The sequence below is a fragment of the Eumetopias jubatus genome, unplaced genomic scaffold, assembly GCF_037043125.1.
Source record: "Eumetopias jubatus isolate StellerSeaLion01/CBP00866 unplaced genomic scaffold, mEumJub1_p1.0 scaffold_7, whole genome shotgun sequence".
Classification (NCBI taxonomy): domain Eukaryota; kingdom Metazoa; phylum Chordata; class Mammalia; order Carnivora; family Otariidae; genus Eumetopias; species Eumetopias jubatus.
The window spans coordinates 75,587,473-75,594,858 of NW_028274813.1; the positions used below are offsets into that span (position 1 = coordinate 75,587,473).

General features: G+C 40.5%; 1 pseudogene; it reads left to right on the forward strand.

Moving 5' to 3' along the window:
* Nucleotides 1-6,621: 6,621 nt before the first annotated feature.
* LOC114221442 (cytochrome c oxidase subunit 6A1, mitochondrial pseudogene) lies at nucleotides 6,622-7,032 on the forward strand (annotated as a pseudogene).
* Nucleotides 7,033-7,386: the final 354 nt, after the last annotated feature.

Here is a 7,386-nt window from a genome sequence, read left to right on the forward strand (position 1 = left end):
TAAAGATGGTCTCTATCTTGCTCATTGCATGGTAAATCCACAGACAGAAATATGGCTGTTTATGTGATAAAGAAAAATCATAAATATGTTGTTTATGTGATAAAGAAAAATCATTCAGTAATACCAATGAAGCCATAATTTGACTGCAGAGTTGATGGACAGATCCACCATCTAAGTACTAAATTGGGACAGTTAGTAAGACAGTAAGAAAATTGAATTGATTTCTTGAACTATCTGGAATAGGAACTGAGCCTGAAAAAATAACAAACTAAGCCTAGGAAACCAAATGAATAAATGAGTGAGCTGTTTCCTCCTATTGCCACGGATCACCCACGCCTTCTTATTTCTCTCCTAAAAGAGGCTCTCAGCTGCTCATTAGAGCCTGTTAGAGAGAGGCAGTGTAGCACAGTGGTTTACAACATAGACTCTAGAGTGAGCCTACCTGGGCTGAAACCCTGACTCCATCACTAGTTGCATAACCTTAAACAAGTTACTTAGGCTCTCAATGCCTCAATTTCCTTCTCTCCAAACTGAGGGTTACAGAAGGGTGGAGGGATGGGATAACCAGGTGATGGCATTAAGGAGGGCACATGTTGTGATGAGCACTGGGTGTTATATGCAACTGATGAATCATTGAACACTCCATCAAAAACTAATGATGTACTATATGTTGGCTAATTGAACATAATAATATAAATAAATAAATAAATAAAATAATATAAATAAATAAGTAAGAGAAGATACTAGTGTCTACCTAAGAAGACTGTTACGAGTCTTAAGTGAGGTTAATATTGGTAAAGATCTTTGAAAAGTACACAGCAAATGTACTGAGTTCTATAACGTATTCATTGAATAGTTAAAGGGCCATAACAAATCCAAAAATACTATATTTCTTTGACTTTATTAAGTAGCTTTTTTGTTTGTCTCTATCATTTCAATTAGTTTGTCATCATAATAATCACATCAACACTATTATTGCTAATATTATTATACCACTATGATCTTGGCCAAGCTAATTGCCTCATAATCATTTGCTCTCATCTATTCTGTGAGAAGTAAATATCAGTACATGGAGATACTATAGGATCTCAAGGCTAATTTCTGACTTTTCCCAAGAATCTGTCATAATAGATAAAGGAATTCAAAGAAACAAAATGAAATAATTAAAAGTAATGATATAGTTTTGTTTATTAGTAATGTACACAGGCCTTATTATGTCAATTATATTTCAATTTTTTTTAAAGATTTTATTTATTTATTTGAGAGAGAGAGAATGAGAGATAGAGAGCACAAGAAGGAAGAGGGTCAGAGGGAGAGGCAGACTCCCTGCTGAGCAGGGAGCCCGATGCGGGACTCGATCCCAGGACTCCAGGATCATGACCTGAGCCAAAGGCAGTCGCTCAACCAACTGAGCCACCCAGGTGCCCTATATGTCAATTTTTTAAAAAAAATCTATACAGGCAAAAGAAAACTGACCTTCAAATGGCCACCTAGAAAATTTTATACTTATTCCAATGATGCTAGCCTTGTTCAGAAAATATGGGGCACTCACAGACCTATAAAACATTAGAGATAAAAAGTAAATATGGTTATTTTAGAGACAAATATCCAAATATCTGTAGTGAGTATGACTCTAGGGATACAAGAAATAATGTGTTGCTTTATTCTCTTTTAATCACCTTAAATCTGACTCTGAGCCCCATTCTACCAGGCTGCAAGAGATAAGCACTTCCATCCATTATTTGGGTTCCCAATTCCAAGTTGCACCAAGATCCTGGGATCTTTTGGCACCGAAGCATTAAAGAGTTGCTTAGTCATCTATCCAGACTGCCAAGAAGTCCATTGTCCCAGTGGATTATGATTCCTTCCTGTCCAGCATCCCACCTCTCCTGTGCATACTCAGAGGACTGAAGGTTTAGGCTGGGGATCCTGTGCCAGGGGCCCAGGGTTCTAACAAGCACAAGTTCCAGTGACTTTTATCTCCTTCCCAGTCTCTAGTATCTTTTATTTCTCTCTGTTTGTCTATTCTGTTCTTTTTCTACCCTTCCAGGACATAAATTATATTCAGTGGAGATAATACTCTTTCCCCAAGATCAAAATTTGTATTTCTATCCTATAAAAAAATATCTGAAGCAAGGAATTTCTCAAGGGCCTGGCTACACACTTGGATTGGAGGAGCAGAAATAAGCATATGGCAAAATACAAATTAATACTTCCAAAAATTATCCTTCTACACATCAAAAAACTCAATTCAATGGCTTTTCATATTTGAAAGACTTGGCTCTGAACAACTTCTATGTCAAAAAATAAAATCTACTAACAATGAATTCCTTCAACATGTTTTACAAACATTCCTTCAACATGTTTTACAAACATTCAAAACATTCAAACTGCCAACTCCAAGATAAGAACCAACAGGATTCACTCTTAAATAGCCGAACTTAGATGCTTTGCCAGGTGAATCTGGGACTGATTATTTGTGTCCCCCTCCCAAAATTCATATATTGAAACCCTAATCCCAATGCGATGCTATTTGGAGGTGGGGTCTTTGGGAAGTGGTTAGGTCATGAGGGTAGAGCCTTTATGAATAGTATTAGTTTCCTTAAAAGAAAAAGCCAAAGAGTACTCTCATTTTGTCCACCATACAGTGAGCCCTCAGCAGTCTGCAACCCAGGAGAAGGTCCTCACCAGAATTTAACCATGCTAACACCCTGATCTTGGACTTTCAGCCTCCAGAACTGTGGGAAATAAAGTTCTGTCATCTAAAAGAGTACCACCCAGTCCGTGGTACTCTGTTACAGAAGCTTAAACAAAGATGGTGTGATTTCTAATGGGACATTGTAAAATTGGCTAGCTCCTTAATAGAACTGCTGTGGATGGAGGTTGATTTTGATAGAGTGTGTCTGCCACCTACTGTAATTTTTGTGAATGACCAACCAACAAAGAGCTTTGTTGGTATTAAGGGTATTAAGGAGGGCACATGTTGTGATGAGCACTGGGTGTTATACGCCACTAATGAATCGTTGAACACTCCATCAAAAACTAATGGACATTCCCCACCCCCATGGTGTTGGGTGAGTGTAGGTCCATCCACAGGGAAGGAAATGTCAGGAGGGGAGAAAGAATGACCCTCCCACCTCCCACCCTACCACACTCCCTGCTTTAAAAAGGCCAGGAAATTATGAATGGTTGAGAATGAATAGGTTACATAAACAGTAATAACAGCAAGGACAAAGAACTGAGTAAAATTAATTTTTAAAATTTTTCACCAAGGGCGCCTGGGTGGCTCAGTTGGTTAAGCGACTGCCTTCGGCTCAGGTCATGATCCTGGAGTCCCGGGATCGAGTCCCGCATCGGGCTCCCTGCTCGGCGGGGAGTCTGCTTCTCCCTCTGACCCTCTTCCTTCTCGTGCTTTCTATCTCTCATTCTCTCTCTCGAATAAATAAATAAAATCTTTAAAAAAATAAATAAATAAATAAATAAAATTTTTCACCAAGTCCAACAAGCAATGGATAATAGAATGTTAAAGCTCTTGGTTATGAGAATTAAATTAGCTAACACATAAAAAGCACTTACCACCTGCCTGTTTCCACCCCTGCTCCCCTTGTGGACTAAATTTTTTAAAGAGTAGAACAATGTCTCAACTCTGCTTAAAACCCTCCATTGGCTTCTGATTCTGCTCAGAGTAAAACTTAAGACTATAAAATGACCTATAAGGCCCTGTGTGATCTGGCCTCTCGGGATCTTCCCCACCACATTTCCTGTTAATCCTCCCATCACCGCACTCTGTGTGTGCCCATCTTCCCACATGCAGGCAGCCTCCCTCCTCAGAGCCTTTTGCATTTGCCCATCCCTCCATTTGGAATGCTCTTCTTTTTTTTTCTTTTTTTTAATTTAAATTCAATTAGCCAACATATAGTACATCATTAGTTTCAGATGTATTGTTCAATAATTTATCAGTTGTATATAACACCCAGTGTTCATTATATCACATGCCCTCCTTAAAGACCATCACCCATTTACCCCATCCCTCCACCCCCCTCCCCCTCCAGCAACCCTCAGTTTGTTTCCTAGAGTTAAGAGTTTTTCATGTTTTGTCTCCCTCTCTGATTTCTTCCCATTCAGTTTTTCCCTCCCTTTCCCTATGATCCTCTGCACTGTTTCTTAGACTCCATGTATGAGTGAATCCATATGATAATTGTCTTTCTCCAATTGACTTATTTCACTCAGCATAATACCTTCCAGTTCCATCAATGTCGATGTAAATGGTAGGTATTCATCTTTTCTGATAGCTGAGTAATATTCCATTGTATATATCACATCTTCTTTATCCATTCATCTGTTGATGGACATCTCAACTCCTTCCACAGTTTGGCTATTGTGGACATTGCTGCTATGAACATTGGGGTGCAAGTGCCCCTTTGGATCACTACATTTTTTTCTTTGGGGTAAATATCTAGTAATGCAATTGCTGGGTCACAGGGTAGCTCCATTTTTAAGTTCTTTTTTTTAAGATTTTATTTATTTATTTGACAGAGAGAGACAGCACAAGCAGGAAGAGTGGCAGGCAGGGAAAGAGGAAGAAGCTGTTTCTCCCTCTCCCTGCTGAGCAAGGAGCCCAACGTGGGTCTCGATCCCAGGACTCTGGGATCATGATCTGAGCCAAAGGTAGACACTTAACCGACTGAGCCACCCAGGCACCCCTATTTTTAACTTCTTGAGGAAGCTCCATACTGTTTTCCAGAGTGGCTGTATCAGCTTGCCTTCCCATCAACAGTGTAGGAGGATTCCCCTTTCTCTGCATCCTCGCCAACATTTGTTGTTTCTTGTCTTGTTAATTTTAAGGAATGCTCTTCTTCCAGATAGCTTCATCGTTAACTCCTTCTCTCCTCAGATGTCACCATCTCAGTGGGTCTTGCCTGATTACAACCCCAATCGCCACCACCCCAACCTGCTCCTGGGGCACTCTATGCCCCATCCTTACTTGTTTTCTCTTTAGCACTTAACACCATCTAACAACAGATATATATTTTGTATGTTTTTTTGTCTGTGTCTCCTGTCAAGTGTTTTCTCTCTCTCTCTCTCTCTCTCTCTCTCTCTCTCTCTCTCTCTCTCTCTCTATCTCTGTCTCTCCTCCAGGAGAACAAAGATTAGTCCATTTCATTCATGACTGTATCTCCAGAATCTACAACACATAGCAGAGTACATAGTAGATGCTCAATAAAAGTTTGTGGACTGATTGACATAATAAATGAACATCTTGCCTGGTTGACTATTAAGTATGGTGTACAGACTATCTGTTCTTAAGTTACCTGTTTTAATTATGGAGAAAATACAGATTCTGAGGCCCACCCCACATCTAAACTAAAATCTCCCAGGTTGAGCCAAGAAAATTTTCATCTACCTGTAAGCACACAAAAGTTTGATAATTACTGATCCAGCCCAGCCAGTCATTTTAGAGGAAGGGTACAATGGTCAAGGCTACAGAGCTAGTTTGCAAAAGCAAGGACTACAACTCCATTCCATATTCTTTCCATTGCAAATTGTTTTCATTTGTACCATCTACAATGGAGATAAGTTCTCATGAAGAACTTGGAAAATGCCACTAGTCTTTGGGGTTCCTACAGGGAGGCCATGCAACACTAATTAAAATACTCATTTCTGACAAACAGTTGCAAAATGAAAAAAAAATAACCAAAAAATATGTAGTTCTAAAGATTATATACAAATTTCAAGAAAATGTAAGTTTTAATAATGTAATTTTATTTTATTCTTTTGACCCAAAATTTCCACTACTACATTTCCCTGCTGTATTAAAGAACAATAATTCATTCCAGTGATTTTTACCAAGTGCCACTAGGTGCTCGGTTCTAGAGCAGCAATAACAAAAGAGACAAAGTCCCTACCCTCATGAAGCAGACGCCAGGGAAACAGGGAAATGGTAAACAAAAAGGTAAGTATGTACTTCTAAAGAGTAATGACTGCTGTGAAGGAAAAATAAAACAAGTTACTGAGATGGAAGGCAACAGGAGTGGGACAGAAATGAAGGAGTGGTGCTATTTTATACCTGGGGTTCAGGAAGGCCTCTCTGAGGAGATGGCATTTAAATAGAGACCTCATGGGGGAAGGAAGGAAGCCAAAGTAAAGTCAAGTGCCCTGAGTCAGAAGCAAGCTTGCTGTGGGCCTTAGGTCATGAGGTGTAGCAGTAAACTGAGACAAAGATTCATATTCAGGTGACTTACTAAGAAAATGCTCCCGAAGTGTTGATGAGGATGTGGAGAAAAGGGAACCCTTGTGCACTGTTGGTGGGAATGTAAATCGGTGCAACCATTATGGAAAACAGTGTGGAAGTTCCTGAGAGATTAAAAATAAAATTATCATGGGGCACCTGAGTGGTGCTGTTGGTTGAGCATCCAGTTTTTGGTTTTGGCTCAGGTCCTGATCTCAGGGTTGTGGAATCGAGCCCCACGTCAGGCTCCATGCTCAGAGCAGAGTCAAGACTCTTTCCCTCTCCCTCTGCCCCTCCCCAACCTGCTCTCATGTGCTCTCTCTCCCTCCCTCTCTCAAATAAATAAATAAATCTTTTTTGAAAATAGAATTATCATATGGTCCAGGTCGAAAATGGCGGTGGTGGCGGCGGCGTCTGTGTCCCGGCTGTCTGGGCTGCTAGGTCGGTCCGGGGCACAGCTGGGGCGGTCCATGTCGAGTGGCGCCCACTACGAGGAGGGCTCAGCTCGCATGTGGAAGGCTCTCACCTACTTCGTAGCGCTCCCTGGCGTGGGTGTGAGCATGCTGAATGTCTTCCTGAAGTCGCGTCACGGAGAGCAGGAGAGACCCGAGTTCGTCGCCTACCCCCATCTCCGCATCAGGTCCAAGCCCTTTCCTGGGGAGATGGTAATCATAATCTATTCCATAACTCTCACGTGAATCCACTTCCAACCGGCTATGAAGATGAATAAAGAGAACCTGGACCACCACCCAGTGGGGACCACAGCACTGCTTTGGACCATGACTCTGCCCACGGACCAGAAGTCTATGGGACCTTAAGCTCACCTTCCTTACTTGTATCAAATGATGACCAGTATACTGATCTTCCATCCCTTTGCTTATGGCAGGAGATGGCTTAAATAAATAACTTAGATTGGTCCAAAAAAATAGAATTATCATATGATCCAGCAATTCCACTTCTAGGTATTTATCTGAAGGAAAAGAAATCACTATCTCAAAAAGATATCCACACCTTATGTTCACTGAAGCATTATTTACAATATCCAAAACATGGAAACAACCTGTGTCCACTGATGGATGAATGGATAAAGGAAATGTGACATATATGGATACATACACACATACACAAAATGGAATATTATTTAGCTATTTTAAAAA